General features: G+C 39.9%; 1 pseudogene; it reads left to right on the top strand.

Moving 5' to 3' along the window:
- The first annotated feature begins 376 nt into the window (after positions 1–376).
- LOC146387921 (uncharacterized) lies at positions 377–6129 on the top strand (annotated as a pseudogene).
- Positions 6130–9208: the final 3079 nt, after the last annotated feature.

Raw genomic sequence — 9208 nt, 5'->3', positions numbered from 1 at the left:
ATGAAATGTAAATACTGAAGCTCAGTATTTGAAATTTAAGTTTCACTGCTGTCATTTTTTAAAATAAGTACATTTCATTTATTAATACAATGAATGAACGTTGACCTGTGTCGGCAACCTGAGCAGTGCTTCGTGTTGTAGACCAGAGCTCTAGGCTACATTAAACAGCCGCTCACTCCAGCCTTCACAGCCGGGTCCTTCAAACAGTGCAGCTCCTGAACTGAGACACAGCTACAGCTACTGCACCAATTATCTGAAGGCAGGATGTGTCCACAGTGCAGAATTGTTGATGTGAAAGAAAAACCTCCTCACATCTGTCACCATCCAGCGGAGTCCCTGAAGGCTCAGTCGTTTTGTTCTTCTTCTTGCAGACATCATGGGTGCTTCTGACTCTCGACAGTGTGAAGTTGTCTTTAGGAATTACAGCAGGAACTACACGCTGCGCAACCCCAGGTGACTCCTTACTCAAACACAACTAATCACTCACATTTCATTTTTTCTGCTGGTTAGTTCAAAGTGCTTCACAGATCATTGACATGCTGTTAATAACAGAACTATTGAGCAGATTAAAAACAGAGACATGAACGACATGAAATTAATTAAAAAGTAAAAACATCATAAAAAATATAGAACAGAGTGTGAATGACTAACAAAGACCAATATAAAGCATGTTAGGGGTGTTCATCGTTCGCCTTGGAGCAGCTCTCAGTTTCTCATTACACACACTCACCTGTGCAAAACACACTCCAGCAATCAAAACTTTTATCCTATTTGTCATGAAAACTCAGTCAATCACTTCACTGATCACTGAATTCAGATCCTTTCATTACATTTTTGAGACTTTTATCAAAACTTTGCTGACTTTGGAAAAATATTGGCCTCGTGTAGAAAAGTGTGACACAAAAATAAAACGCAAAATCAAATTACTGTTTGTTTTACCTAAAACTCTTCTTAGAACGTGTTTATTTTAAAGGCAAATTCACTGCTGTTACATGTGTTGCTATGTTTGCTCTTTCAAACACGTCTGAATAAAGTTTGAAGTGATTTGATTGAAATACAAACAGTGCTGAGGAAAGTGAGAGATCTGTGCTGTTCAGATGAGAAGCATACTGAGAAATATGTTGATGCACATATTTCACACAATAGTGAATTATGACTGATGTGAGAACTGCATTAAGAGCAGTGAGAATGACAAACTGTGAGTGGTGTTTAGGGCGGGGCTCTGGACTAACTTTTTGCCACGGTTGCACTGGTGCACCTAAATTTTTTTTCTTCGGCGCACCGGCACAAAAGTTAGACGCACTCAGATTTTTCAACCGCATCGCTTCACACCGCAGTTTCACATGTGCACTTTTGGGGGGGAATTGCTGTCCATACAGACAATATTCATTTGTAAATGATTAACTAACAATCGTGTGCTTGTGCTTAAAGTGCGTTGGCACTCTGGCAATATTGTAGACAATGTTAAACTTAATCATCACATCGGCCTCTGACGACCTGTTTGCTGCTGCACAGCTGCTGAAAGGCCGTGGGGAGAGGGGACACTTGGGCATTTATTCTTATTATCATGATTCTGATGCGTCGGGTCTGCGCTCTGTGTTTACGTCTTTGTGTGGAATCTGCTCTCATTTGTGTCTGTTGTTGACCACACGGAGACTTTTTGTTTTTTTGTTACTTGAACAGTTGGTCGCACCGGTGCGACCTAAGATTTTTTTTAGTCGCACCATTGAAAATGCGATCAAATTGGTCGCACTCTAGAGCGCCGGTTTAGGGATCTGCATTTTTAAATGTTGCCTGAAACTGGAATTTTATGCAAATTGGGAATGGTTGAGGAAAAATGTTATTTTCTAGGAATTTGCTGATCGGATGGAATCACTTGGCACTTGTTTAGTGAGCAGAACTGAGCTTGCAGAGCAAATTTACCCACGAGAGTGAGAATCTGCTGGAAGCTCACAAAGCCTGTCCTGCTGCATGTGCAACAGTTTCTCTGTGCTTGGCTGCTGAGTTCTTCACTCGTGTGTTGTTTAATTTGAATTTGAGGAATGAAAAGAAGAATTTCAATGTGGCACTTTCAATGAATACCTGAACGAACAAAAGGACTTTTACATTGGCTCCCATTAAACTTTAGGATTCAAAAATCTTATGCCTACATACACACCACTAAATGGACAAGCTACACAAAGACACGTACATAATGTACTGCTGCTAAGATGGGACCGGGTGTGTGCTGAACAGGGCGTGGACACAGATGTAGGACTCAACAGACGGATTCAATTCTAAATCCAAGCGTTTAATTTCTCTGCATCTGAGACCACAGTTGCAGGTCCCAACACTCACACAGGGTGTGGACCCAGATGCAGGAGTTGGCAGACTTGTTTCAAAATCACAGAGTTTATTGTGTTTATTGTGACAAAAAAGGTAATACAAACAAAAGCAAAAACAATAACAGGGAGGGGGGGGGAGCTGCACACACAACGAGGGAGGACATGAAAAAAGAACCTTCATTTCACTGCAGTTTACCGCATGTGGCGAATAAAAGTTGATGATGATATATACACAGGAGGAAATCAGAGCAGAATAAATACGCCTGGGAAGACAGCTGAACAGAGTCTTCTCGTCGGGACACACGAGTGAACACCACACACACAAAGCAGGAAGTAACATATGCTTCTCATTTTATTTTGATAGACAAGGAGACTGAGACCAGACTAACACATGTGAGCTTGACGCAGAGACCGGAGATAAACACAAGACATAACTGGGACAAAACACAGAGAAATGATTAAGGATAAACACTGTAACCTGGACTAAAGATGTAGGAGCTGACAAGGCAGGGAATGCAGATAACCACGGAGACACAGAGAGACAGGACAGACACGGGGACACAACTGGTAAAGCACAAATAGAGATGAGAGACTAGAACTAGACTAGACAAAAAGTAGAAACCAATATATTCAAACAAGAAAGCAGTAATTATAAATATAAAACTACAAGGCTCTGGGAAATGCAGAGCTAGAACATGTACTTCTTAAATATCTGTATCAGTATATAGAGACTAAGAGAAGAGATGTGCAGTTATAACAACTTCTACTGTTATAACTGCACATTACTTCTCTCAGTTTATATATACACTAACTTATTGGAAGTTACATGTCTATTTTTTAATGCACAGATACAACACACAATCTGCACTTTTCCAGTTATTCTAAATATTCTTAACTATTTAAACATCTTTCAGTATCCTGCTCTGATTGCACACTACAAACTGGGTTTGCCACTTATCTGTACTCTAATTTTAATAACTGTACTGTACTCTGATTTGGTAACTATTGTCCATGATGTAAATATGTAAAAATTGTGTTTCTGTGTGTATTTGTGGGGGTTTTGCTGCTGTTACAACCAATTTTCCCCTTGTGGGACAATTAAAGGATTTTTCTATTCTAAATGTAAATCATAAGTCCAAAGGCAAAACTCCTGACTCAGAATACTGGGACCATGACAGCTCCAGGCTCAGAAGTTGTTAGTTGTTCCTTGTTTGAGCTCAAAGACCTTTCAGTCTGGAGCAGTTGGTGGATCAGTTCCCAGGTTCTACAGTCCATGTGTCAAATTCAATTTTATTCAATTCAATTTCATTTATATAGGACCAAATCACAACAACAGTTGCCTCAAGGCACTTTATTTTGTACAGTATATCCTATAATAATAGATACAGAGAAAAACCCAACAATCATATGGCCCCCTAAAAGTAAGCACTTTGGCGAACCAGGCTCAGGGAGGGGCGGGGCCATCTGCTGCGACCGGTTGGGGTGAGAGAAGGAAGACAGGATAAAGACATGCTGTGGAAGAGAGACAGAGGTTAATAACAGATATGATTCAGCAGAGAGGTCTGTTAACACATAGTGAGTGAAGAAGAAACACCCAGTGCATCATGGGAATCCCCAGCACTCTACAACTACTGCAGCATAACTAAGGGAGGATTCAGGGTCACCTGGTCCAGCCCTAACTATATGCTTTAGCAAAAAGGAAAGTTTGAAGCCTAATCTTGAAAGTAGAGATAGTGTCTGTCTCCTGAATCCAAACTGGAAGCTGGTTCCACAGAAGAGGGGCCTGAAAACTGAAGGCTCTCCCTCCCATTCTACTTGTAAATACTCTAGGAACAACAAGTAGGCCTGCAGTGTGAGAGCGAAGTGCTCTAATAGGGTGATATGGTACTACAAGGTCATTAAGATAAGATGGGGCCTGATTATTTAAGACCTTGTATGTGAGGAGCAGGATTTTGAATTCTGGATTTAACAGGAAGCCAATGAAGGGAAGCCAAAACAGGAGAAATCTGCTCTCTCTTTCTAGTCCCTGTCAGGACTCTTGCTGCAGCATTTTGGATTAACTGAAGGCTTTTCAGGGAGTTTTTAGGACTTCCTGATAATAATGAATTACAGTCGTCCAGCCTGGAAGTAATAAATGCATGAACTAGTTTTTCAGCGTCACTCTGAGACAGGATATTTCTAACTTTAGAGATGCTGCACAAATGGAAGAAAGCAGTCTTACATATTTGTTTAATATGTGCGTTGAAGGACATGTCCTGGTCAAACATGACTCCAAGGTTCCTCACAGCGTTACTGGAGGCCAAGGTAATGCCATCCAGAGTAAGAATCTGCTTAGATACCATATTTCTAAGATTTTCAGGGCCGAGTACAATAACCTCAGTTTGATCTGAATTAAGAAGCAGAAAGTTAGCGGCCATCCAGGTCTTTATGTCTTTAAGACATTCCTGCAGTTTAACTAATTGGTGTGTGTTATCTGGCTTCATGGACAGATAGAGCTGGGTGTCATCAGCATAGCAGTGTAAATGTATGCTATGTCTTCTACTGATGCTGCCTAAGGGAAGCATGTATAATGTAAACAGAATTGGTCCTAGCACTGAACCCTGTGGAACTCCATAATTAACCTCAGTGTGTGAAGAGGACTCTCCATTTACATGCACAAACTGGAGTCTATTAGATAGATATGATACAAACCACTGCAGCACAGTACCTGTAATACCTACAGCATGTTCTAATCGCTCTAATAGGATATTATGGTGGACAGTATCGAACGCTGTACTGAGGTCTAGCAGGACAAGCACAGAGATGAGTCCACTGTCAGAGGCCATAAGAAGATCATTTGTAACCTTCACTAAAGCTGTTTCTGTGCTGTGATGAGCTCTGAAACCTGACTGAAACTCTTCAAATAAACCATTCCTCTGCAGATGATCTGTTAGCTGTTTGACAACTACTCTTTCAAGGATGTTTGATATGAAAGGAAGGTTGGTGATTGGCCTATAATTAGCTAAGACTGCTGGGTCTAGAGATGCTTTTTGAGTAAAGGTCTAACTACAGCCAGCTTGAAGGCCTGTACCACAGGCTGAAGGCCTCTCATCCGAGACACTTCATAAGTTCTAAAACCAAATGGTGGAGGATCAAATGTTTATTTATCCAACATTGTGGGAAATTTGGTAAATCTTTTTGTATATCAGGATGTGATATGGAAAGTATCGTGTTGGAAGTATTTATACTGTGTGACTGTTAAATGTTTGCTCTGCAGTCTTTGTGGCAACCGTAGCCAAACATTTTCTGTTAATCCAAAGTAACCCTGGTACATGCTTGTCTCATGACCGCTGCCCTTCATTTCAAAACTGACATATTCATTGAGATGTCTCTTGTTTCTCTGTCCAGAGTGCATTTGGAGAGTGGACAATATGACACCGCCATGCCTTCAACACTGTGCACTTCTGAATATGGCAGCGCTGTGTTTTCTAAGACGGCTGGCGCAGCGCGTGGATGTGTTGGAGTCGTCACCTACGATCTTTACAATGAATCTACAAAGCGAGCTGATAAGAAAATCGCTGGCATGTTCTCTGTTCCTTTCGATTATAACCTGTACTACATCTGGCATGGAATCAGAGTCTTTCCCATCAACACACAATGTAATTCTTGTCTGTTTGACATTATGAAAAACAATGAACAGTGAGGGTTTGTCAGAGGAAGAGCTGAGGGTCCCACTCTTACTTACAGAGATAATGATGTTACCCTTACTTCCGCCATCACAAACTGTAGTCAAGCAACTATGACAGTGGAAGTGCGCAACCGATAGTAGACAGTCTAATATTGGAGAAAACAGAGTGACGGGTTTTTGTTTTGTTCTTTGGAATAACCTTCAGACGATCTTTTGTTTTTAGTGGTTTATCAAGACAAAGAACATCAAAGTGGAAATTAAAATGGCATCAACATTAAAACTAGGAGGTCAGTGATATAGAAGCTCACTCAGCACAATACGTCAGAATTCACAACTTATTGTCCAAAAAGTGAGAAATATAACCCTGAGCACAGTTTGGGTGACGACCCATTAGATGAGTATTGTATGTAAGTTTGATTCTATTCAAACCAATAGTGTGGGAGAAGAAGCAGGTCTGGTGTAATCGTGAAACAGAAAACAATCATCAACAATGAAGGAAATTTGGATCTTCTGTAATGTGGAAGTCTGTTCCACAGTTTGGGCCTGACATTAACTGCTAAACAGTGAAGAGGAGTTAAAACAGGAATTTGGGAAAGAGTATTTTTAATTATTCCTATGATTCGATTGTTTCATGCAGAAATAAACTCACACTTTTGTTCTAAAATGTCCCCGATACAACAAAAACTATGTGGTGGTTTGTCTGCAGATCACTGAATATGAACAATAAAGATATCTGATGTTACTATCCCTCAGCCACTCCTGTGCTTCATTAACTGATCATGATGACGTTTCATTATTACTGGGTTGAATATTTGACCAAATAATATATTTGTTTAAATGTCTGTAGAAAGAAAAAACTGTCTTCAGGTAGATACACAAAATGCTCCATGTCTCACAATTCAAAGCAGTGCATGTGTTCAGTGTAGCAGCTTTGTTGAACCACCAGAGGGCATCAGCACTTTTCTGTGACAGCTTCAACTTGTCAGCTAAACACAGCCCCTGAGATTCACTTAAGCATTCATCATCAGCAAGGATAAAGTTACACCTAAAAACCAAAATCTGGACTTTGGTTTCTCAGTCAGTAAGACAATAAGTAAATCAAACAGGCAACATGTTTCATTTATCTTAAGCAAGAGTTCTGTGAATGCTCAAAAGAGATTTCAGTCCCACAGGATTAACATATTATACTTCTCTTATATTTAACTAGTCGCACAAATTAGAAAGTGAAGCTAAAATCTCAGCACACTGATAAGAACTACTCCCCAAAGACTTAATGTCATAATGTAATTCATTTGAAGTGTATACAGAATATAATCACCAGATAATTCAACCTCACCTCAATCAATCAATGAATTTCTTAATAAACACACTTAAACAACACTGTGAGGTGGAAAAAGCTGACTTTTACAACAGAATTTATTTGTTTCTCAAATTAAAAAATGCCTTCAAAGAACACTCGCAGATTATTTGCAACAGGAGTTCTGGACTTTTCCAGAGGGCCAAGGTCATCCTTAAGAGAAGGACGAGCGTCTAAAGGTCCAGATACTGCAATCTCTGTTTTGTTTTTATTTTTTTGATCCTTTATATTCAAAAATGTAATGCCAACCATGATTTTATACTGTCAAGACAGCAAAGACAAGACAAAAAAACCACAGGCTCCATAAATGCTAAAGAGGTAAGTATTTATCAGTTGCAGTAGATAGAAATAGATAGAAAACAAGCTGTAGGAAACCAAAACAGAAGAAAGAAGAAGAGAAATAACAATTTAACATAAACCAGTGACACACTCCAGGGCCTGATCAACCCTGGCAGGGCCTCCTTGGATGAGGGTGTCTAGTGATAATGGCCGAAACACCCGATGAATCCAAGGTCCACTACTGATGATGTGTCCCAAATTTAAAATGATAATCTAGATCTAATCCCTAAACCTAACAAAGGAAGGAAAATGGCAGATTAGCCTGGGTAAAAGACCAAAAGTTGAGGCACACAGCGATGTGTGTTTCTGGGCTGCCTTTCCTCATAACAGCCATCCCTCAAGAGTCTCTCCATTTAAAGCAATGCATTATCAGGGACTGTAACATCTAGTCCTTTAACTGAATTTTTTAAGAGGAAAGTAGATTTGAGAATCATTGGCGTAACAGTGAAATGAGATTCTGATTCTGAAAATAGAACCTATATGGGAGCATGTAAAGGGAAAAAATACTGGACCAAGGATATATCCTTTAGGCACTCTGCATTAAAGGGGGTTGGATGTGGATGAAGAGCCACCAAACCTGACAGAAAAACTGTCAAGATTGGAGCTGGTTAAATAAGATTTAAACCATTCAAGCGCAGTTCCTTTAATACCCACAGGGTTCTCCGGTCTAGACACTAGAATACCATGATCTGCTCTATCAAATGCAGCGTTCGCTAACAGTCATGTTTTAATGTTCTTCATTATTAAATATTCGCACATAAATAAGTGACATAATGTTCAGTACTTACTTTTGAAAGTAAATCTGTCATCAGTTAAAGAGAGAGGCCGTGTGGATTTATTCTAAGCTCAGAATAAAATCTCGAGGCTCCATCTTTCTGTGTGACTCTGGACTAATGCAGCTTCAGACCCACAGTGGGCCTGAACTGGGAGGCTAAACTGGAGCTAACTGATCAAAAACAGCATCCTGCACACACGTGAATTTAGTTACTACTTAAACAATTAAATCAGACTAAAGCTAACTTATATTTTTATGATTATTATCTTTTAATTCCCCTCTGAAATGTAATTAATTTAACGATAAGCTTGGTATTTTTATTTGCTACGAGTGAGAATTTTAATTTTCAAAGGGGGGGACTGCAGTGAAAATAAAACGTGGCATTTTAAGTTCATGTGCATTCATCAGTGTTTTAACAGAGGGGGTTAAGTTCTGTACTTGTACCTCTGCATGCTGCATGTTGCATGAAACAGAAACTCGCGGTTAAGATGCCTGAGACGAGCTCTTGCAGTTCACCAAGGTGATAAATATCAGCCTCTTGTACAGGAACAGTTGTGTAAAGCCCCTCCTCCTCAGCCTTTTTGGATTCACCGCCTGTTTGCAGTTTGCCTTCTTGCTGTGCAGACTCCGATCTCTGTTTGAAGATATGATTAAAACTCAGAAAGACTCCTGCTCCCTTTTGGAGTCAGACTCAAGTGGTCACTAGGGGAGTTTCATTTTTGAGTCATAAAAGACTCAATGAAAAC

This window comes from Perissodus microlepis, chromosome 4 (assembly GCF_051167445.1).
Source record: "Perissodus microlepis isolate ML-2025 ecotype Zambia chromosome 4, ASM5116744v1, whole genome shotgun sequence".
In the NCBI taxonomy this organism is placed as follows: Eukaryota; Metazoa; Chordata; class Actinopteri; order Cichliformes; family Cichlidae; genus Perissodus; species Perissodus microlepis.
The sequence above is the reverse complement of the archived record's forward strand: the minus strand, read 5'-3'. Positions and strand labels throughout refer to the sequence as shown.